Source organism: Heterodontus francisci, chromosome 35 (assembly GCF_036365525.1).
Source record: "Heterodontus francisci isolate sHetFra1 chromosome 35, sHetFra1.hap1, whole genome shotgun sequence".
Lineage (NCBI taxonomy): Eukaryota > Metazoa > Chordata > Chondrichthyes > Heterodontiformes > Heterodontidae > Heterodontus > Heterodontus francisci.
This window is the reverse complement of record NC_090405.1, coordinates 19,251,571-19,275,785: the sequence shown is the minus strand read 5'-3', so window position 1 is coordinate 19,275,785 and position 24,215 is coordinate 19,251,571. Positions and strand designations below refer to the sequence as shown.

Here is a 24,215-nt window from a genome sequence, read left to right as displayed (position 1 = left end):
TTCGAACTGGTCGCAGATGCTGATCAGTCTGCGAACGGACAGCGGATCCGAGCAAAAGACGGCGACGTCATCCAGGTACAGGGAAGTTTTAACCTGAGTGACTCCACTGCCTCGGATTGTAACCCCCCCCTTATGCTTGCATCCTTCCTAATCGACTCAGCAAAGGGTTCAATACAGCAAACAAACAAGACAGAGGAGAGAGGACTGCCCTGTCTGTCTTTGCAAAGCAGGTGTAGAAAAAGATGCAGTGGTTTTTATCGCGGTTCATCCCAAGCAGCTGTGTAACACAGGAGTCTGTGCTCTACAGGCTGTTCTCAGGGATGCACACCGAGATAAACATCAACTGCTGCTGGAGGACTATCAATTCGGTGAAAGACGCCCTTTGGTCTGCCCGAAACTTGCTGGTCTTCCAGCGCAAAGAGTTGTCCACGACCTAATGTTGCAGACTGGCACATTCCAAGGTCCAAGACTACGTGCTGAGGGACGCACTACAGCTTGGGGCAGCTGCTGCAAAGGCTCACTGGGGAAGACCACTGTGTAAGGCACCCCCACCAAGGTGAACTGAGGGACTGGATCCATGGAAATCCCCTCGGGCTGTATCCAGAAAATATTTCTCCGCCTCCAGGCTCACTTCTTTGACCAGGAGTCCTCCTCCCGACCAGCAGATCCATTCACCCACCTCCAGCATTCTCCCTCTACCTGGACCCCTCCCCCTGGCCACTTACCCACTCTTGATCTCTTCATTGAAAACTGTCGGCGAGACATTTGTCATCTCAATTTCTCTGCCCCCCTCACTCACTCTAACCTGTCCCCCTCTGAACTTGAGGCACTCCGTTCTCTCAGGTCTAAACCCAACATGGTCATCAAACCTGCAGACAAGGGTGGTGCTGTTGTTGTATGGCGTACTGACCTCTACCTTGCAGAGGCTCAGCGCCAACTCACAGACACTTCTTCCTACCTCCCTCTGGACCATGACCCCATCGCCGAAAATCAAGCCACCATCCAAAGGACTGTCACTGACCTCATCTCCCCTGGAGATCTTCCCTCTACAGCTTCCAACCTCATAGTCCCGCAACCCCGGACAGCCCGCTTCTACCTCCTTCCCAAAATCCACAAACGGGAATGTCCCGGCAGACCCATTGTGTCAGCCTGCTCCTGCCCCACTGAACTTATTTCTTCCTATCTTGACTCTATCTTTTCTCCGCTGGTCCAGTCTCTTCCCACCTACATCCGTGACTCTTCTGACGCCTTACGTCATTTTGACAATTTCCAGTTTCCTGGTCCCAACCTCCTCCTCTTTACTATGGACGTCCAATCGCTCTGCACCTCCATCCCCCACCAGGATGGTTTGAGGGCTCTCCGCTTCTTCCTGGAACAGAGGCCCAACCAGTCCCCATCCACCACCACCCTCCTCCGCCTGGCTGATCTTGTTCTCACATTGAACAACTTCTCCTTCAACTCCACGCACTTCCTTCAAGTAAAAGGTGTCGCTATGGGTACCCGCATGGGTCCAAGTTATGCCTGTCTTTTTGTGGGATATGTCGTGCATTCTTTGTTCCAGTCCTACTCAGGCCCCCTCCCCCAACTCTTTTTCCGGTACATTGATGACTGTATCGGTGCCGTTTCCTGCTCCCGCCCCGAACTGGAAAACTTTATCAACTTTGCTTCCTATTTCCACTCTTCTCTCACCCTTACATGGTCCATCTCTGACACTTCCCTTCCCTTCCTCGACTTCTCTGTCTCCATCTCTGGGGATAGGTTGTCTACTAATATCCATTAGAAGCCCACCGACTCCCACAGCTACCTCGACTACACTTCTTCACACCCTACCTCCTGTAAGGATTCCATTCCATTCTCCCAGTTTCTCCATCTTCGATGCATCTGCTCTGATGATGCTACCTTCCATGACGGTGCTTCTGGTATGACCTTTTTCCTCAACCGAGGAATCCCCCCCACTGTTGTTGACAGGGCCCTCAACCGTGTCCGACCCATTTCCCGTACCTCTGCCCTCAACCCTTCCCCTCCCTCCCAGAACCGTGACAGGGTTCCCCTTGTCCTCACTTTCCACCCCTTCAGCCTCCATATCCAAAGGATCATCCTCTGCCATTTCCGCCACCTCCAGCATGATGCCACTACCAAACGCATCTTCCCCTCCCTTCCCCTGTCAGCATTCCGAAGTGATCGTTCCCTCCGCGACACCCTGGTCCACTCCTCCATTACCCCCACCATCTCGTCCCCATCCCATGGCACCTTCCCCTGCAATCGCAGGAGGTGTAATACCTGCCCATTTACCTCCTCTCTCCTCACTATCCCAGGTCCCAAATACTCCTTTCAGGTGAAGCAGTGATTTACTTGTACTTCTTTCAATGTAGTATACTGTATTCGCTGCTCACAATGTGGTCTCCTCTATATTGGGGAGACCAAGCGCAGACTGGGTGACCGCTTTGCGGAACACCTCCGCTCGGTCCGCAAGCAGGACCCTGAGCTTCCGGTTTCTTGCCATTTCAACACTCCCCCCTGCTCTCATGCTCACATCTCTGTCCTGGGATTGCTGCAGTGTTCCAGTGAACATCAACGCAAGCTCGAGGAGCAGCATCTCATCTACCAATTAGGCACACTGCAGCCTGCCGCACTGAACTTTGAGTTCAATAATTTCAGAGCATGACAGCCCCCCATTTATTTTCATTTATAGTTGTTTTTTCTTTTTTCTTCTTTTTTTCTTTTTTACATTTTTTACAACCTTTTATATTGCATTTATTTCATTTCATCTTAGTTTATTCAGTTTGCTTACCCACTGTTTTTTTTCAGGTTTGCACTTGCTGCTGTTCAATATTCAGTCCGTTAACACCTATTCTGTACTAATGCTTTGTCTTTCAACACACCATTAACATATTGTTTGCCTTTGCTCCATGACCTTTTGGTCAGCTATGTGGCCTTGTCCAACCTGCACTTTCTCCTTTGTTATCTCTTGCCCCACCCCCACCTCACTTGCTTATAACCTGACATTTTTAATATTTGTCAGTTCCGAAGAAGGGTCAGTGACCCGAAACGTTAACTCTGCTTCTCTTTCCACAGATGCTGCCAGACCTGCTGAGTGGTTCCAGTATTTCTTGTTTTTATTCCAGAAAATATTTGGTTGCTGCAAAAAGTACATGGCAGGTAAAATGAAATGGAAGGGTTGTGAGGCAATTCATTCCTGTACTGAAGGAAACTGATCTCCTTTGCAATCTTTGTATTGTTGACTTGGTGCTTGTTTTTGAACTGTTTTGTAATGTAACTTTTTATAGTTTTTTTAACGAACAAAGTATATGTTGGAAATTAAAAAAAAGTTCAGAGAATGTTCACTGGATTTATTCCTGTGATGAAGGGGTTGTCTTGTGAGGAGGATTGAACGGGTTGGACCTATACTGATTGGAGTTTAGAAACATGAGAGGTGATCGTATTGAGACATATAAGATTCTGAAGGGTCTTGACAGGATGTTTCCCCTCGTGGTGGAATCTGGAACTTGAGGACAGAGTTTCAAAATTAGGGATTTTCAATTTAAGAAGGAAATGAGGAGGAATTTCTTCTCTCAGACAGTCGTTCATCTTTGGATTTTTATCTACAAGGAAGTCAAGGGTTATGGGGGGCAGGCAAGAAAGTGGGGTTGATGCCATGATCAGATCAGCCATGATCCTATTGAATGGCGGAGAAGGCTCGAGGGGCCAAATGGCCTCCTCCTGCTACTATTTCTGTTCTTATGATCTCATTGCAGCTTGTTCCAAATAGAGACAAAAGAGTGGAATTCCAGAGGAGAGGTGAGAGTAATTACCTTTGAGTGAGTGTGGCATCAAGGATCCCTAGCAAAATTGAAATCAATGGGAATCAGGGGAAAACTGTCCACTTGTTGGAGTCATACCGAGCACAAAGCAAGATGATTATGGTTGGTGGAGGCCGATCATCTCAATCCAGGACATTGCCTCAGGAGTTTCTCAGGGTAGTGTCCTAGGCTCAACCATCCTCAGCTGTTTTATTAATGAGTTTCCCCTCAACTTAAGTCAGAAGTGGGAATGTTAGGTGATGATTCACAACTCCTCAGATACTGAAGCAGTCCTTGTCCGCAAGCAGCGAGACCTGAACAACATTCAGGCTTGAGCTGATAAGTGACAAGCGACTTGGTTGCCACAAAAGTGCCACGCAGTGAACATCTCCAATGAGAGAGAATCAAACCATCTACCTTTTAATACTCTGCAGCATTATCATCACTGAATCTCTCACCATCAACATCTTGGGGGTTACCATTGACCAGAAACTAAACTGGACCAGTCACATCTATGCTGCGGCTTTTAGCGTAGGTCAGAAATTGGGAATTCTGCAGCAAGTATCTCACCTCCTGACATGCCAAAGCCTGTCCATTGTCTACAAAGCACAAGTCAGGAGTGTGATGGAATACTCTCCACTTTTCTGGATAGCTGCAGCTCCAACAACACATAAAGAGCTCAATACCACCCAGGACAAAGCAGTCCTCTTCATCGGTACCTCACCCACCACTTTAAACATTCACTCCCTCCACCACCAGAGCACAGTGGCAGCAGTGTGTACCACCTACAAGATGCACTGCAATAACTCGCTAAGTAACGTTCGACAGCACCATCCAAACCCGTGATCACTACCACCTCGAAGGACAAGGGCAGCAGATGCATGGGAACACCACCACCTGCAGGTTCACCTCCAAGTCACTCACCATCATGACTTGGAACTATATCACCATTTCTTCACTGTTGCTGGGTCAAAATCCTGGGACTCCCTCCACAATAGCAGTGTGGGTGTTCCTACACCACATTGACTGCAGCAGTTCAAGAAGGCAGCTCCCCACCACATTCTCAAGGGCAATTAGGGATGGGCAATAAATGCCAGCCTTGCCAGCGATACTCACACCCAAGAATGAATAAAAAACAAATCATTCTCCACAGATTCCCCACAATTCAGGCTTGGACATTTACTTCAGGAGCACAGAGCTTTATATAACTACAACATGAGTTCCAATCTTCAGATTCCATTAGCCTTTCACATTATTTTCTACCAGTCCACTAGCTTTTAGTGATTCAGCACTCGGGTCTCTGCTTCTCCAGTTTCTAACATCTCACCACTTATAAAAAACACTCTGATCTCTCTTTCGTAGGTCCTAGATGACCGCACATTTTAAACTCCATCTGCCAAAGCATTGCTCACTCACTTAATCTATCAAGAAGATTTGAAAATAAATTTCTTGCCAAAGGATAATGTTCTGCTTCTGCTCCCTCGCCGTTTGCTTTTCCCGTTCGTCTTTCATTTGGTGTAAATCCAGAGAAAGTAAAGATGGAAGGAAGGAGGGAGGGAAAAATCTTGCTCCTTTTCGTGATCCCTATTTGATCTTCATTCCAGTCCAATTTGGGTGAAGAATTCCGATTGTCTGTCTCAATTTTAATAAAGGATAAACAATTCTGGAATCACCAGCGAGATATTGACAAGAACATGTTTCCAGGCCAACTTTCCACAAAAGCTCCCCCACAACAATGTACCAGACACTTCATAAACTAACGACAAAATTGGGATCCGAACCCACACATGCAAAGCAAAATGCATTAGCACGCCACCGTCTTAACCTCTCGGCCACCTTGTCAGCTGTTTGGACAGTACAGATCCTGGCTGTGCAGCCAGATGTGCGATGATGGAAATGCAGCTTCTGTAAGTAAATGAAATTTCCATCACGTCAGGTCATGGCCTGTTGGGGATGGAGCGGTGTGAAACATTTCCAGACCATGTCCAACACGTTTCTACTCAGTGTGAAAATCCACCACGGAAAGACTGGAACATACAATCATATCATCACATCATGATTAACATCACTTAGACACCTGAACCATGAGGTCACTGACGAAGTCATGATGACCGAATTTCTCATGAAATGACAACTGAACTAACTGACTGGAAGATTTGCTTTAATTCCACATGATCAGAGAGGCACAGCCTCAGACCGACTTGGCAGATGAGTATTGATTGAATAATTTCTGTGTGAGGGATGTTCCAGCATCATAAACCAGGGGAACATGCTGCCTGAGCTGTGTCTTCATCTTTTCTGGGCAGTCAGACAGTTCACCTTCATTCTGCTCTGATTCACTTTCCCAAAGCGGATCTCCAGATTCTCAAATCTGGGGACTGGGTTTTCTTATTTTGTTCCTTTTGATTTTTCTTGCTCCTGACTGACAAATATGTTCTAAACCTCGGATCAACCCTCCCCTTTGCGTCGTGTTACATTCTTGGTTAAAAAAGACACAAAACGGCACAAACACTCTGAAACATACATCACGGTCACACTTTCCTTCAGTGAGATTAATGTTGAGCTGTTTTCCAGGTTAAATGCAACTGCAAACACATTGCTCTCAAAGAAATTGTAGGGGATTGAGTTGCCATTGAAATATTAGCACTGGACTTCTGTACGAGCAGGAACAGCCATTTCAAACTCACATCCTTCACAAAGGCAACCACTGAGCTGTTTTCTTGTGTGAATAAAATTCATAAGAAAAGTTAAAGTTCACAAGAAAACATATGTAAACGATTGACAGCTAAACTTTTGAAGCAAGGATATGAATCCAAGATTTTCTGATTATTAGACAAACACTCGAGCCAACGAAGCTACAGAGCCAGATCACAAATGCTGTGACAACTAAGGGCAGAGGAGGGCACTCTTTATTCTCATCCCACTTCTCCACAGGTCACAACATCTATTTTAACTTTTCCCACTTACTGAAACAGTCAGTCATATACTCTATTTTTCCCAGAATAGAAGACACTGACCAGGTTTCTTTAATGAAGAACAGAATTATCCATTTATTGTAGAACAAGTTTTAACTAGTCATGAAATAAAGCATAAACACACAGGTGGAAATTTTAAAAGTTCCCTTTTCACCTTTACTTTTAAAGTCTATTTTAAAAATCTTCGAGCCACATGCGCGCACACACATACACCTGTTAACAGAAAAGATAAAAGGGATTATTTTTTTTTATTTTTTTAAAATTTTGTTACAAACACAAAAAAAAACTCTTGGGCTGTTTACTTGCTCATTTTTGAAGAAAACATCAGATGAGATATGTTGCTCCAAAATTGGAATACAGTCTAACTTCTGAGTATACGTAGACAGGTCACTAGGGTATTTTAGAACAGTTCTTTTCAGAAGGCATTGAGAATTAATTTTAGCAGGCCTTCTTCAAAGACATGTAACAAGATGAATTAACACACTGGACTTCGCAGGATCTTTTAAAGATTTTCTGGAAAACAAGCTGGGTTGTGGTCTTCTCTCCTTCCTTGACACTTCTTCAGGCTAACTTTATCAGCTGCTCACTCCAGCAGGTAAAACACACTGACTCTACAACCAAAAGCTTGTGAGTTTTCTGCTGTCTTAGGTGTACGCTGCTGCTGCCGAGCTTGTCCAATCAAGGGGCGCGAATGACTTCACTAACCACATCTCCCTGTTACCAGGGTTTCTGTTCTATATTTAACTTGAATCATGTGACAACCAGTAAACATAGTTGCCAAATTGGTTCTTTTGGTGCCCTCTTGAAAAAGAACTGGTCCTACATTTATTCAGTTTGATTCTGACTTCTTCAAAAATATTTTAACCAAAGAAACAGAATCCCTTCCAAAACATCATGTACTTTCCCTGAGCTACAGGTTATTGCAAGTCTCTCTGGCTGTGTTTATTTTAGGTGATTTTGTACTCAGGTTCTTTCTGAATCCATGTGTTTGCAGATCTTTGTGAGTGAGAGATGTGGAGATATGCTTAAAAAATTTCCCTATAACTTATTCATATCTCCGTCTTTCCCCGAACTTTGTGCAAACACATTAATGAGGGAATCACACACATCAAGCCGTCAAACCTGTCCGCGAAACATTGAAAGGTGACAGTGTTTATTGTAACGGGATTCCATTTATTCAGACACATCTTGATTATTCACACATGTAATGTATTTGTATATTATATTCATGACATAATGGCGTAAATAAACACTTCCTTGCACTTGCCACGCTTGGTGAACATTTTCTCTGCTGATGCCCCTTGAATATATTAGAGAACATGGTGACGAGGTTGAGATAAAAGTCTGTAAATATAGGCAGCAAACAGCAGCAGGGACTGCAGTGAACAAGATTTACGTGACATATTTGTGCTTATATTGGTGGGTGAAATAAGATACTAAACACACAAAATCCTACATTTGAGCTCGCGTATAAGATTGCTCTGTCTATGGAGATAGCATCAAAGAATGCTCAGGAATTTTGTCCTGTGCCAGTGATAGTAACACACTTCAGGAGAACTTAAAAAAAAATGGTAAAATGGGCTTTCACATAACAGATGAAATTTTGCACAGAGAAGTGTGAAGTGATACAATTTGGAAGGAAGAATGAGGAGAGGCCATATAAATGAAGCATTACAATTCTAAAGTGGGTGCAGGAGCAGAGAGACAATGTACACCAATGTTAGAAGGATTGAAAAGGTAACTAAGAGCAAACAGGACACTTGGATGTATTAATATAGGCATAGAGTAAAAACATATAAGTTATGCTAAACCTTTATAAAATGCTGGGAATGAATGGCCTCTTCCTGCACCTCCACAGAAAGCTTCCATTCCAGGTTTACACACACTCATCAGGATCACTCTCCACAGATCCTGCCACTCCAGGCTCGGACACCCACTTCACGATCACTCTCCACAGATCCCGCCATTCCAGGTTCGGGCACCCACTTCAGAATCACTCTCCATACATCCCACCGCTCCACTCACGGATATCTCCCTCAGGATCCAATCAAAGAATGTTGCTTGTCACTTATCAGCTCAAGCCTGAATGTTGTTCAGGTCTTGCTGCTTGCAGGCACAGACTGCTTCAGTATCTGAGGAGTTGTGAATCATCAGCGAACATTCCCACTTCTCACTTATGTTGAAGAGAAAGCCATCAATGAAACAGCTGAGGATGGTTGGGCCTAGGACACTGCCCTGAGAAACTAAGAATCCAGTCATGAATGGTGGTGGACAATTAAATAACGAACCAGATGAGGAGGCTCCAAAAACATCCCTATCCTCAATGTTGGTGGAGCCGAGCACGTCAGTGCAAAAGATGAAGCTGAAGTATTTGAAACCATCTTCAGTCAGAAATTGCTCAGTGGATGATTCATCTCGGCCTCTTGAGGTCCCCAGCATCACAGCTTCCAGTTTTCAGCCAATTCGCTTCACTCCACATGATAGCAAGTAACAGCTGAAGGCACTCGATACAGCAAAGACTATGGGCCCTAACAACATCCCGGCTCCAGTACTGAAGACTTGTGCTCCAGAACTAGCTGCGCTCTCAGCCAAGCTGTTCCAGTAGAGCTACAACACAGGCATCTACTTGACAATGTGGAAAATTGCCCAGGTGTGCCCTGTCCGTAAAAATGCAGGACAAATGCAATCTGACCAATTGCCGCCCCATAAGTCTACTATTAATCATCAGCAAAGTGATGGAAGATGTCACCAACAGTGCTATCAAGCACCACACACTTAACAATAATCTGCTCATCGATGCTCAGTTTAGGTTCTGCCAGGGTCTCTCAGCTCCAGGAAATAATTTGGCAGATAGAGTATAATGTGGGAAAATGTGAGGTTATCCACTTTGGTAGGAAGAATAGAACATGAAAATATTATCTAAATTGTGAGAGATTACAGAATGCTGCGGTGTAGAAGGATCTGGGTGTCCTCGTGCATGAATCACAAAAAGTTACCATGCAGGTACAGCAAATAATTAGGAAGGCAAATGGAATGTTACCCTTTATTGCAAGGGGGATGGAGTATAAAAGTAGAGAAGTGTTGCTACAAATGTACAGGGTGTTGGTGAAACCACACCTAGAGTACTGTGTACAGTTTTGGTTTCCTTATTTAAGGAGGGATATACTTGCATTGGAGGCAGTTCAGAGAAGGTTCACTGGATTTATTCCAGTGATGAAGGGGTTGTCGTATGAGGAAAGTTGAGCAGGTTGGACCGATACTCATTGGAGCTGAGAAAAATGAGAGGTGAATGTCTTGAGACATATAAGATTCTGAGGGGGCTTGACAGGGTAGATGCTGAGAGGATGTTTCCACTCGTGGTGGAATCTAGAACTAGGGGACACAGTTTCAGATTTAGGGGTTTTTCATTTAAGAAGGAATTTCTCCTCTCAGAGGGTCATTAATCTTTGGAATTCTCTACCGCAGAGAGCAGTGGAGGCTGGGTCATTGAATGTCTTCAAGATTATTATCTACAAGAGAGCCAAGGGTTATGTGGGCAGGCAAGAAAGTGGGGTTGAGGTCATGATCAGGTCAGCCATGATCCTATTGAATGGCGAAGCAAGCTCGAGGGGCCAAATGGCCTACTCCTGCTACTAGTTCTTCTGATCTTCTGTTCTTATGACCTCATTGCAGCTTGGTCCAAACAGAGATGAAAGAGTGGAATTCCAGAGGAGAGGGGAGAGTGATTGCCCTTGAGTGAGTGTGGCATCAAGGATCCCTAGCAAAATTGAAGTCAATGGGAATCAGGGGGAAAACTCTCCACTTGCTGGAGTTGTACCTCGCACAAAACAAGATGGTTGTGGTTCGTGGAGGCCAATCATCTCAGCCCAGGACATTGCTTCAGTAGTTTCTCAGGGTAGTGTCATCGACCCAAACACCCTCAGCTGTTTCATTGACGACTTTCCCTTCAACATAAGTCAGAAGTGGGAATGTTAGGTGATGATTCACAACTCCTCAGTTGAAGCAGTCTGTGCCTACAAGCAGCAAGACCTGAACAATATTCAGGCTTGAGCTGATAAGTGACAAGCAACCTTCTGGCCACACAAGTGCCAAACAGTGAACATCTCCAATGAGAGAGAGAAAAAAATCTACCTTTTGATATTCAGAGCATTATCATCGCTGAATCCCCCACTATCAATATGTTGGGGGTTACCATTGACCAGAAACTAAACTGGACCAGTCACATCTATGCTGCGGCTATAAGTGCAGGTCAGAGATGAGGAATTCTGCAGCAAGTATCTCACCTCCTGATACATCAAAACCTGTCCACCATCTACAAGGCACAAGTCAGGAGTGTGATGGAATACATCCCACTCAACAACACTCAAGAAGCTCAATACCATCCAGGACAAAGCAGCCCACTTAATCGCCACCTAACCCACCACCTTAAACATTCACTCTCTCCACCACCAGTACACAGTGGCTGCAGTGTGTACCATCTCTATATGCACTGCAGTAACTCGCGAAGTATCCTTCAACAGCACCTTTCAAACCCGTGACCTCTACCACCTCGAAGGACAAGGGCAGCAGATGCATGGGAACTCGCCATCTGCAGGTTCCCCTCCAAGTCACTCACCATCCTGACTTGGAACTATATCGCCATTTCTTCACTGTTGTTGGGTCACAATCCTGGAACTCCCTCCCCAATGGCAGTGTGGGTGTTCCTGCACTACATGGACTGCAGCAGTTCAAGACGGCAGCTCACCACTACATTCTCAAGGGCAATTAGGGATGGATAATAAATGCTCGCCTTATCAGCGATACTCACATCCAAGAATGAATAAAAAACAAATCACTCTCCACAGATTCCCCACAATCTGGGCTTGGACATTCGCTTCAGGAGCACAGAACTTTATATAACTGCAACATGAGTTCCAAACTTCATATTCCGTTCGCTTTTCACATTATTTTCTCCCAGTCCACTGGCTTTTAGTAATTCTGTATTCGGGTCTCGGCTCCTCCACAGTTTCTAACATCTCACCTCTGACAAAAAAACACTCTGATCTATCTTTCTTCAGTATTACATGACTCCACATTTTAAACTCCATCTGTCAAAGCATTGCTCACTCACTTAATCTATCAAGAAGATTTGAAAATAAATTTCTTGCCAAAGGATAATATTCTGCTTCTGCTCCCTCGCCGTTTGCTTTTCCCATTAGTCTTTCACTTGGTGTAAATCCAGAGAATATAAAGATGGAAGGAAGGGAGGGAGGGAAAATCTTGCTCCGTTTTGTGATCCCAATTTGATCTTCATTCCAGTCCAATTTGGGTGAAGAATCCCAATTGTCTGTCTCAATTTTAATAATATATAAACAATTCTGGAAACACCGTCTGGAAATTGACAAGAACAGGTTTCCAGTCTGACTTTGTGCAAAAAGTCACCCATTAGAAATAAAGGAACTATACAGCTCACAAACTAACAACAAGGATGGGATTTGAACCCATACATGAAGAACACAATGCATTAGCAGTCCATGACCTTAACCTCGCAGCCACCTTGTCAGATGCACAAGCATGGCTGTCACCTTCAGCACAACTCCTGGCTGTGCAGCCAGCTGCAGTGACCTCATGGTTCAGGTGTCTGAGTGATGTTCATCATGATGTGATCAAATGATTGCATGTTCCACTCTTTCCGTGGTGGGTTTTCTCACTGAGTGGAAACGTGTTGGACATGGTCTGGAAATGTTTCACACCGCTCCATTCTCTATTTCATTTACTTACAGAAGGTATATTTCCATCATTATACAACCCATAAGATGAACTTTTTTCAAAAGACTTCAGTGTATTTAACTCTGTGTCCAACACTGTGAGGCAGCTTTCTGTGTTTATAAAGAGTGCAATTTAATGACTGGTCTCTTGGATCTTGGATCAAACAGGGTGACAGATAGAGGTCTGTGTGCAGAGGGTTTGGAGGTGAGCTCTGATTCCTAACCCTTTCTGGATTGTGAGGAATAAAGAATGAATGAGAGAGAGAGAATGTGGGAGAAGGGATGATGGAAGAATTTGTTTGTGAACCTGATTAAAAGTGGCTCAAACGCAAGATAATATTAAGATATCAAGAGCAGAACATTAACATAATCTGAGTTCCGCGATCTGGTCGGGTCCCATTCCTCTGAAGTGAGGAATGAACGGGTGGGGAAATTCCACCTGGAGTTATATTTGTCTCCAATGAAGATGAGTTCACAGTGAGGCTGGAATAGCTCAGTTGGGAGAACACTAGATTGAAGAACCAGGATACAATCCCTGGTTTCATCAGTTTTAATTTGGTGTCTCCATCAGTTTAAGTAGAGAGAATCAGAGGGGAGATTTTCCATTCTTGACCCCATGGGCTGAATTTTAAACTAACGGTGCGGCTCTCGGCAGAGGCACCGGAAGCGGGTGTCGTCACCACACGAGTGAAATGTGGCCGGCCGACTCCGATCACGGAGCAGCCGACCAATTAATGAAGGGGAGGCGTGGGGCCCATGTAAACAAGGACCAGAGGCAGGGAACAAGGCACCGATGGCACCGACATCTGACACAACGGCAGGTGCTGACACCATATTTAAAGGGCTGCCAACCCTGCATTCACTGCTGCCTGGTTTAAAGGAGTGTCTTCCTGAGAGCCCTCTGATGCCCCAGGACCCGTTCTGCTGCCTCTGCTGCCCCAGGACGCGTTCTGCTGCCTCTGCTGCCCCAGGATCCGTTCTGCTGTCTCTGCTGCCCCAGGACCCATTCTGCTGTCACTGCTGCCCCAGAACTCTTTCTGCTGCCTCTGCTGTCCCAGGACACGTTCTGCTGCCTCTGATGCCCCAGGACCCGTTCTGCTGCCTCTGATGCCCCAGGACCCGTTCTGCTGCCTCTGCTGCCTGCTGAGTAAGGAGCTGAATGCGAGCCTGCAGTGACCATGGTCCCACGGTTTAGCGATGCCTCCCTGCAGGTTCTCCTCCAGGTGGCAAGAGAAAGGTGGAAGATCCTCTTCCCCAGGGATGGGAGGTGGAGACCTGCCCACCTGACCAAGCAAAGCTGGCTGAAGATAGTCGGTGAGGTCAGCAGACGTGGGGTCACCCCCAGAACATGGATCCAGTACAGGAAGTGGGTCAATGACCGGATCCAGGCTGCTCAGGCGAAAACTCAAAACACTTTGGACCCTTTGGACATTGCATGTGGCAGAGTGAGAGGGAGTGTTTGGTGGAAAGGGAGTGACCACCCAGTCATGTGTATTGGGGAAGGGCAGCAGGACATGCTGCCTGAGGCTTGGCTGCATCTCGGTGAGAGGTGCACGTCAGTCATTGTATAAACTCACACAGTCCCTCGAGAGGGGCCACATGCAGGAGGAATACGTGTGTCCCCATCATGGACTGCTGGACTATCACCATCAGAGATGTTGGGCTTGTCCCCGCTGGGAGACTAACTTTGTTCATCATTGTGTCTGCAGGAGAAGACATCCCACAATTGGAAAGAGCATGTCAAGACCGGCGGTGGATGCCTTATCTCCATGTCCTCATCCCGATGGAGGAGGAGGCCATGGAACAGGCAGGGCAGCAAAGCAGCTGCTCCATAGCTGATGGAGAGACAGGGACACCTACCCAAGAGAGTGAGTGAACATCTCCTGGGGCACAAGGGAGCATCTGCTGCAAAGGAGCCACACTGCTCATCTGTTCACCACTGCATCAATGGAGCTGCACGTTAGGGGTGGTTGGAATGTCATGATGGGAAGACCCTAACCCTTCAATGTCACTGTTTTCTCATGAAGGCCCGGATGAACGACAAAAGCAAAGAGCTGGAGAGACTGGGGGACAGCCGGACATGTCTGAGGAGGAGGAGGGAGCCTCAGAGGGTGCACCATCACCTCATTCCCCTGCACCCTTCACCAGCACAGAAACTCTCACGTTGGTGGGTATCCGTTCGCGGTTAGATTCTGGCATACAAACTGGTGAGCACATCACAGACAGGCCCGGGCAGCTGGCGGAGGCTGTGACAGCCGAGGCCACTGGGAGTTGGTGGTTTGTGGGAGGCCAGGCCCATGCTGTGCCCCAGGCTGATGACGTGCCTCTTGTGTCACCAGCAACACGGGAAATGCTGCAGCTGCAGTGAGAGGTCAGGCAACATCTGGCAGAGTTGCCAGAGGCTATGTGTACCCAAGCACGGACGATGGAGGAGTCCATCCAGGCCTTGGGTGCTGCACTGTCTCTGATGGGCGTGTGTCTGGCTTCCTCCATTGAGAGATTGGTGACTCTCATGGAGAACCAGATCCAGCCGATCAATCAGTGGCTGCCGGAGATGTGCGCAGACCTGCACTCCATCACTTTGTCCATGAGCTCCATCCAGTGGTGACAAGGTGAGAGGGGGGACGAGGCACCTGAACTCTCCACTTGGTCCACGTCCCTCTCAGGTCAGCAGGGAGGTACAAGTGTGTCTTATAAGGGGGAGGAGCAGCTGGCTGCTACATCTGGGGGCCCCTCTCAGGGTGCTCCTGGTGTGGACGGTAATTCCAAAGTCCCTCTGCCAGTGACACCAGTGATGCCAGCACCTCCATCATCCTCGATGACAGAGGGGGTCCCTGTACCTGTGCAGGAGGCCCTCAGTGTGCCAGGGCCCTCCAGGCCTCAGGCAGCAGAGGACGGCCGCCAATGTCATCCCAAGCCATGGAGCAGCAAGGTCAGCAGCCTGTCTCCACCTCAGCTGACAGAGCAGGGGGAGTAGCAGGTAGGAACACCCGGAAGAGATTTAAGAAGAGCACCTAGATTCACTGAGGGGTTCACGGGTGAATGTACATTCCAGATGGATAGGGTTGTGTTTGGTGTCACACAGAATAAAGAAATGATGTTCTCTCACTATGTCTCCTTCCTATTGTTGATGCCCTTTGGGACTTCATTTCAACCCTTCCTCCCAAGGGGCTGGAAGTGAGGGACCAAGCCCTGAGTTCACAAAGCTTCGGCCTTGTCACTGTGCGATGTGTAACTGGGCGCTGTAGTGCAGAAGGAAGGAGGTGACAACAGGGCTGTTTAAAGCTAAGACTTTATTGCTGTGGTTCCAGAAGGTGGTAAGGCTCAAAGGAAACGTGAATGTATAAGGGTGTCTCGTGTCTCCCTTGTGTGTATCTCATGGAGGCTTTCCTGCTGTGCCTGAGGTCCTTCATCTGGCACTGCTTGGGCAGCATCCTCCTCCACATCCTCATCATCAGAGGAGACATCACACTCCATGATATCCACACGAGTCAACACCTCACCCCTCTGTCATGCCAGATTGTGCAGAGCACAGCAAGCCACCATGATACGCGAGACCCTCGCCGGGACATACTGAAGGGCTCCACAGGAACAATCTAAGTGCCTAAATCTCATCTTCAGGAGACCAATGGCCTCTTTGATGGTTGCTCGGGTTGACCCGCAGCAGGTGTTGTACCTCTCCTCTGAATCGTTGTGTGGGTTCCTCACAGGCGTCAGTACTCATGTTCTCACTGGGTTGCCCTTGTCTCCAAGGATCCATCTCAGAAAGCGCATGGGGCCACGGAAAGGTTCTGGCACCTGGGAGTGCCTTGGTATGCAGGCGTTGTGGCTGCTTCCCGGGATTTGTGCACACACCTGTAGGATCCATTTGTGATGGTCACAGACCAGTTTCACACTGAGCAAGTGGAAGCCCTTCCTGTTGAAGGCTGCTGGCTGGTCTGCAGGAGCCTTGATGGTCACATGGGTGCAGTCGATGACACCCTACACCTGGGGGAATCCAGCGATGGCCCCGAATCCTATAGCCCTCTCAGCGTGACTGTTTGGATCGATGTGCACATAGTCACCGGCCCTCCTGAACAGGACATTGGTGACCTCCTTGATGCACTGATTCACCACAGACTGTGAGATTCCACACATATCTCCAGTGGATCCCCGCAATGATCTGCTGGTGGAGAAGTTCAGTGGCACGGTGACCTTCAGTGACACTGGCATCAGGTGCCCACCAAGTCCCATGGGGCACAGCTGCATCATGGCAGAGAGATCAGTGACAACCTCCGTGGAGAGGCGCAGTCTGCGGAGACACTGTCACTCGGACATCTGCAGGTAGTTGAACCTCGGCTGACGTGTTCCTCTGCCTCCTTCTCCAGCCTCCTGTTCGAGGCTGGCCCTCCTGTGGGCCCCCAAGCTGCTGTGGTGTCCCTGCTGGTGCCTGCGCCTCCCTCCCTCCCTCTCTACTCCTCCTCCTCTTCAATGGGAGCCTCGAATCCAGGGTGAATGAGGCCCATGACAGGTTGCCCCTCCCTGAGTGCAAGGCCTTCACAGTAAACAACACCCAGCCACATTTACCTCATTTGTCACCCTCAATGAGGTGGCACTGCCCCAATAACACCCTGGTGTGGCTCACCCTGCAGAGCTGGCACATTGGCCCCCACTCCTGACAGTGTTTCCCGATGCCCTTTCCCCCTCCACCCTTGCTGCCAAGTTACGCTGCCTCACCCGACAGCTTCCCAGTGAAGCCAACACTCAGCTCCCACCTCCCAGTCACCTCCTTTAACCAGGCGAGGCTCTGAAGCCCCGTGGTTCCCGTGTGCTATTAATTCAATTGGACCCAGTGAATAAAATTGCTGACAATTGGACTCATAAATACTTTAAATGCCTTCTTGCCGTGTGGATGTGCGAAGTCTGCCCTCCATGTCAGCCGCCGACAGAAATATCCGGTCCGACGTCTTCCATCCCTATTTTATACACCCCCCCTCCCCCTCCCCAGCCTCCATTCCCATCTCCAACGGTCCCTTAAAATTCTGGCCCATGTCTCTAAGACTAATGGGAGTGAAACTACAGCTGCTCCTTAGACTGAACAGGGAGAGCTGCTCTCTCTGTGTTGAAAGTGAATGAATCTGCTCTTTACCTTGTCTTACTGGAACGTTCACTGTCTGGAAATGTCTGTTTGAAAATGTTTTCCTGTTATATTAATGGAGCAGAGGAGCAGAAGTGAGGTACTGTTCAACAGAGAGGTTTGGAAGTGGGTGAAGGGGTGGAGTGACGGTGGGAGTGAGAGGCGCAGTGAGTTGGCCATTCTCAATAGAGTGTCAGGAATGAAGGTCAGAGGAACAGACCAGGCAGGAAACACAGAAAGAGCGAGGAGAAGCTGGTGTGAAAAACAGAGATTAAACAACAGGCTTGTTCAGTTGGTTTGGGTCTGGTGTTTAGAATACCCGGAATCTGGGTTCACTTCCCTTCCAACTCAGCGAATTGTATCAACATTATGTTCATAAAACCATAGAATGATACCCAAAGAAGGAGACCATTTGGTCCATTGTGTCAATGCTGTCTCTTTGGTTGTGCTGTCCAATTAGTTCTGATGCTCAGCTTTTTCCTGTCATCTGCACATTTTCCTTCCAGTATTTATCCCTATTGCTTTTCAAAGTTACTAATGAATCTGCTTTCAAGTCCTGATCAGACAGTGCATTCCAAATCACAACACATCACCGTATAAATCCCGACCTCATTTCGCCTCTGGTTCTTTTCTCAATCACCTGATAAATACATCCTCTGGTTACTGACCCTTTTGCCACTGGAAACAATTTCTCCTTATTTAACTTATTGAAAACCTTCTTGATGATGTCACATACTAGACTGCCAGTAAAACTGAAGCCCATGTAATAAAAGGGACAATGACAGCATGGATATGAAATTAGCAGACTGATAGGAACATAGGAGCAGGAGTAGGCCATTCAGTCCGTCGAGCCAACCCCGCCATTCAATATGATGATGACTGATCATCCACTTCAATGCCTTTTTCCCACACTATGTCCATATCCCCTATGTCATTTGCATTTAGAAATCTGTCAATCTCTGCTTTAAACATACCCAATGACTGAGCTTCCACAGCCCTCTGGGGTAGAGAATTCCAAAGATTCACAACCCTCTGAGTAAAGAAATTTCTCCTCGTCTCTGTCCTAAGTGGCTTTCCCCTTATGTTGAAATTGTGTCCCCTGGTTCTAGATTCCTCAACCGGAGGAAATAGCTTCATCTACCTGTCTATCCCTTTAAATATATGGTAAGTTTCAATGAGATCACCTCTCATTCTTTGAAACTCTAGAGAATACAGTCCCAGTTTCCCCAAAATCTCTTCATAGGACAGTCCCGCCACCCCGGGAACAAGTCTGGTGAACCTTCGTTGTACTCCCTCTATGGCAATGATATCCTTCCTAAGGTAAGGGGACCAAAACTGCACACAGTATTCCAAAGTGCAGTCCAACCAAGGTTATATACAACTGAAGCAAGACTTCACTACTCCTGTACTCAAATCCTCTTGTGATAGAGTCTAACATGTCATTCGCCTTCCTAATTGCTTGCTGCACCTGCATGTTAGCTTTCAGTCACTTACTGACAAGGACACCCAGGCCCCTTTGTCCATCTACACTTTCTAATCTCTTACCATTTAAGAAATGATCTGCACATCTGTTTCTCCTACCAAAGTGGACAACCTCACATCTTTGCACATTATATTCCATGTGCCACTTTCTTGTCCACTCACTAAGTCTGTCCAAATCCCCTTGAACCCGCTTTGCATCTTCCTCACAACACACATTCCCACCTAGTTTTGTGTCATCTGCGAACTTGGAAATAGTACATTTGGTCCCCACATCCGAATCATTGATATATATTGTGAACAGCTGGGTCACAGTGTGGTGGTGAACAGTTGTATTTCTGTCTGGAGGAAGGTTTACAGTGGGTTCCCCATGGTTCCTCATAACTTCAGTTATGTGCAGAGACTGGAAAAGCTGGGGTTGTTCTCCTTGGAGCAGAGCAAGTTCAGAACAACTTTGACAGAGTTAGAATCAAGGAATCAAATGGTTACAGTACAGAAGGAGACCATTCAGTCCATCATGTCCATGACAGCTCTTTGCAAGAGCAAATCAGCTAATTCCACTCCTCTGCCCTTTCATTGTAACCCTGCAAATTTTCTCTATTCAGGTGTTTATCCAATTCCCTTTTGAAAGCCACGATTGAATCTGCCTCCAGCACACTCTCAGGCAGTGTATTCCAGATCCAAACCACTCGCTCTGTCCCACACCCCTGGTACCATTGCAGAAAATCTCTTCTGTTCATTTCCTCCCTCATAAATAATTGAAATGAAATGTTTATTAGGAAATGCACAACATAAAAAGGAGAGAGAAATAAATGCTGAGCAAAATAGAAGTCAATGTTTGGAAGGTAAAAAGAGCAAAAGATGTAACTTTTATTGTGAGAGGAATATATCACACTTTGGGGATTTTGGAAGAGGATTTATTGATAAACCTGGGATTTGAGAGGAAGCTGGTTCATGGTTTACAGAACAAATTCAGCCCCTGGGATGGAGCCAACAGCTGCACTGTCCAATAACAGACAGGACGGGGACACTGTCTCAGGCCTAGTGAGCTCAGTCGATGAAAGCATGAAACTCTGAATCTCAAGTTTTTGAGTTTGAGCCCCACGGTGGGTGTTTTTTATTTCCTTTTTAGGCTGATTTTACAGGCATTCTCCAGCTCTGAATTCCTCGGCAGAGAGTTCAAGGAGTGTTTGAAATGAGATTCAACAGCAGTATGAGAAAGTCTATCCTTGATTCAGGACTCTTACCTCTCTGCAGCAACTCGCTGCTGAAGATTGAACTTTATCTCATTTCATTCTCAGCTGAGGGTCAGTGTGGATCACTGGGACTTCTGGCTGTCTCCCACTTCACAATCCATCAGTGCTGAGAAAGCAATGGGGAATATTACTCACATGTTACAATGTTTTATAAATACTTGAATGTATTTCACACTGTGTCTAACAGTGTGAATCTCCCCTGGTATATCAGAACATTCACATAATGTGAGCTCTGAGATCTGTTCAGATCCCATTCCCAAGACCTGGAAAGTGGGATTGGGCTGGATCGCTCTTTTTCAGCTGGCACAGACACGATTGCTAAATGGTCTCATTCTGTGCCATAAATTTTCTCCATTTTCTATGTTGTATGAAGTGAGGTGTGATTGGGAGGGGCAATTCCACCAGGGTTATATTTTCTCCCAAAACAATGACACAAGGGATTCTTCACTTTTTTATTCATTCATTCATGCGATGTGGGCGTTGCTGGCCAGGCCAGCATTTACTGCCCATCCTTAATTGCCCTTGAGAAGGTGGTGGGGTGGGCTGCCTTCTTGAACCACCCTTGAGTGAGTGTGGCATCAAGGATCCCTAGCAAAATTGAAGTCACTGGGAATCAGGGGGAAAACTCTCCACTTGCTGGAGTCGTACGTCGCACAAAACAAGATGGTTGTGGTTCGTGGAGGCCAATCATCTCAGTCCAGGACATTGCCTCAGGAGTTTCTCAGGGTAGTGTCCTAGACCCAAACATCCCAGCTGTTTCATTGACGACTTTCTCTTCAACATAAGTCAGAAGTGGGAATGTTAGATGATGACTCACAACTCTTCAGATACTGAAGCAGTCTGTGCCTGCAAGCAGCAAGACCTGAACAACATTCAGGCTTGAGCTGATAAGTGGCAAGCAATCTTCTGGCCACACAAGTGCCAAGCAGTGAACATCTCCAATGAGAGAGAAAAAAAATCTACCTTTTGATATTCAGAAGCATTATCATCGTTAATTCCCCCACCATCAATATCTTGACCAGAAACGTAACTGGACCAGTCACATCTATGCTGTGGCTATAAGCGCAGGTCAGAGATTACGAATTCTGCAGCAAGTATCTCACCTCCTGACACCCCAAATCCTGTCCACCATCTACAAGGCACAAGTCAGGAGTGTGATGGAATACATCCCACTCAACAACACTCAAGAAGCTCAACACCATCCAGGACAAAGCAGCCCACTTGATCGGCACCTAACCCGCCACCTTAAACATTCAATCCCTCCACAACCAGTAAACAGTGGCTGCAGTGTGTACCATCTCCATATGCACTGCAGCAACTCGCCAAGTATCCTTCAACAGCACCTTCCAAACTCGTGACCACTACCACCTCGAAGGACAAGGGCAGCAGATGCATGGGAACTCACTAACTGCAGGTTCCCCTCCAAGTCACTCACCATCCTGACTTGGAACAATATCGCCATTTATTCACTGTTGTTGGGTCACAATCCTGGAACTCCCTCCCCAACGGCAGTGTGGGTGTTCCTGCACCATATGGACTGCATCAGTTCAAGAAGGCAGCTCTCCACCACCTTCTCAACGGCAATAGGAATGGGTAATAAATGCTCGCCTTATCAGCGATACTCACACCCAAGAATGAATAAAAACCAAATCACTCTCCACAGATTCCCCACAATCTGGGCTTGGACATTTACTTCAGGAGCACAGAGCTTTATATCACTGCAACATGAGTTCCAATCTTCATATTCTGTTCACTTTTCACATTATTTTCTACCAGTCCACTAGCTTTTATTAATTCAGTATTTCGGGTCTCTGCTCCTCCGCCGTTTCTAACATCTCACCTCTTACAAAAAAACACTCTGATCTATCGTCGGTAGTCGATGACCCCTCATTTTAAACTCCATCTGCCAAAGCATTGCTCACTCACTTAATCTATCAAGAAGATTTGAAAATAAATTTCTTGCCAAAGGATAATTTTCTGCATCTGCTCCCTCGCCATTTGCTTTTCCCATTTGTCTTTCACTTGGTGCAAATCCAGAGAAAGTAATGATGGAAGGAAGGAGGGGAGGAAAAATCCTGCTCCGTTTCGTGATCCCTATTTGATCTTCATTCCAGTGCAGTTTGGGTGAAGAATTCCAATTGTCTGACTCAATTTTAATAAAGTATAACAAATTCTGGAATCACTGTCTGGACATTGACAAGAACAGGTTTCGAGGCTGACTTTACAAATAAGCTCACCCAACATAAATAATACACGAAACAGCTCATAAACTAGCGACAAGGATGGGATTCGAACCCACGTGTGCAAAGCACAATGGATTAGCAGTTCATCGCCTTAACCTCTCGGCCACCTTGACAGTTGCAGAAGCATAGCTGTCACCTTCAGCACAGCTTCTGGCTGTGCAGCCGGCTGTGGAATGATGGAAATATATCTTCTGTAAGTAAATGAAGTTGGGAATGGAGCGGTGTGAAACATTTCCAGACCATGTCCAACACGTTTCTACTCAGTGTGAAAACCCACCACGGAAAGACTGGAACATACAAACATTTCAACACATCATGATTAACATCACTCAGACACCTGAACTATTAGGTCACTGACGAAGTCATGATGACCGAATTTCTCATGAAATGACAACTGAACTAACTGACTGGAAGAATTGCTTTAACCCCACATGATCAGCGAGGCACAGCATCAGGCTGACTTGTCGGGTGGTGTAAACAGATATCACTGCTTCTGATCTTCACCAGAACAGAGAGTGAGATGTAACATTGATCATCAAACAGACTGTGAGAGAATACAACAGAATAAAACACATGGAGAGACACTGTGGAATAACAAATAGATTTGATTGGAATGTTGAAATTTTGATTGGAATGGATAAAACACCAGAAACAGCAGATTAAATTGGGATTCTCATCATTATAGTGATCTGGGACAGAAAAGAGAAACTGATGGAAAGAAGAGAAGAAGGAAGAAAAGAAAGGGTGAACTGTTCAATCTTTTCAGTTTTTTCACTCGCCCATCAAAGCTGATAAAAAAAAGTTGCAAATAACAGAGAATTTCACCATAAAGGGAGATTAAATGTTGCTGAAACCTTGGATCGAAGGATGCCCCAAAAGATCACCTGTTTAACTGTCTCCTCACTAGGGGATTTCAATCAGTGAGCAATATTATTCTCTACTTTTTTTGTTAATTGGTCCCAGAACTGTCACTTGGAATTAATATCTGTGTTCCGACTCCTGAATAATAAAATTGTGAGTTTCTCGATATTTTCTGGACACAGTTCCTGCTGAAAGAACTAACAACTCTTTTCTAATTTGCACAATACTCTATACACACTCATCAAGCCTGCTAAGCTAGCATCCTTGGTGCTGCTCTCTCTTCTCCCAAACTTCATCTCATGTGACTGTTCCATCATCACTCTGACAGTGGGAGGGGTTGATCCCACTATCTTCAGCATTAACCCTTTACATCCTTATACCACACAGTCTGTCCAAAAAAAATGGGTGGAGGGAACTTCCTTCATTTATCAAAACACCAACAGCAGCACAGTGGCGCAATGGTTAGCACCGCAGCCTCACAGCTCCAGCGACCAGGATTCAGTTCTGGGTACTGCCTGTGTGGAGTTTGCAAGTTCTCCCTATGTCTGTGTGGGTTTCCGCCGGGTGCTCTGGTTTCCTCCCACCTCCAAAAGACTTGCAGGTTGATAGGTAAATTGGCCATTGTAAATTGTCCCTAGTGTAGGTACGTGGTAGGAGAATGGTGGGGATGTGGTAGAGAATATGGGATTAATGCAGGATTAGTATAAATGGGTGGTTGCTGGTTGGCACAGACTCGGT

General features: G+C 46.4%; 1 non-coding gene across 1 annotated transcript; it reads right to left on the bottom strand.

The window, feature by feature from the left end:
* Window positions 1–22,647: 22,647 nt before the first annotated feature.
* trnas-gcu (transfer RNA serine (anticodon GCU)) lies at window positions 22,648–22,729 on the bottom strand. Its single transcript has one exon. It is a non-coding gene; the product is annotated as a tRNA-Ser (tRNA).
* Window positions 22,730–24,215: the final 1,486 nt, after the last annotated feature.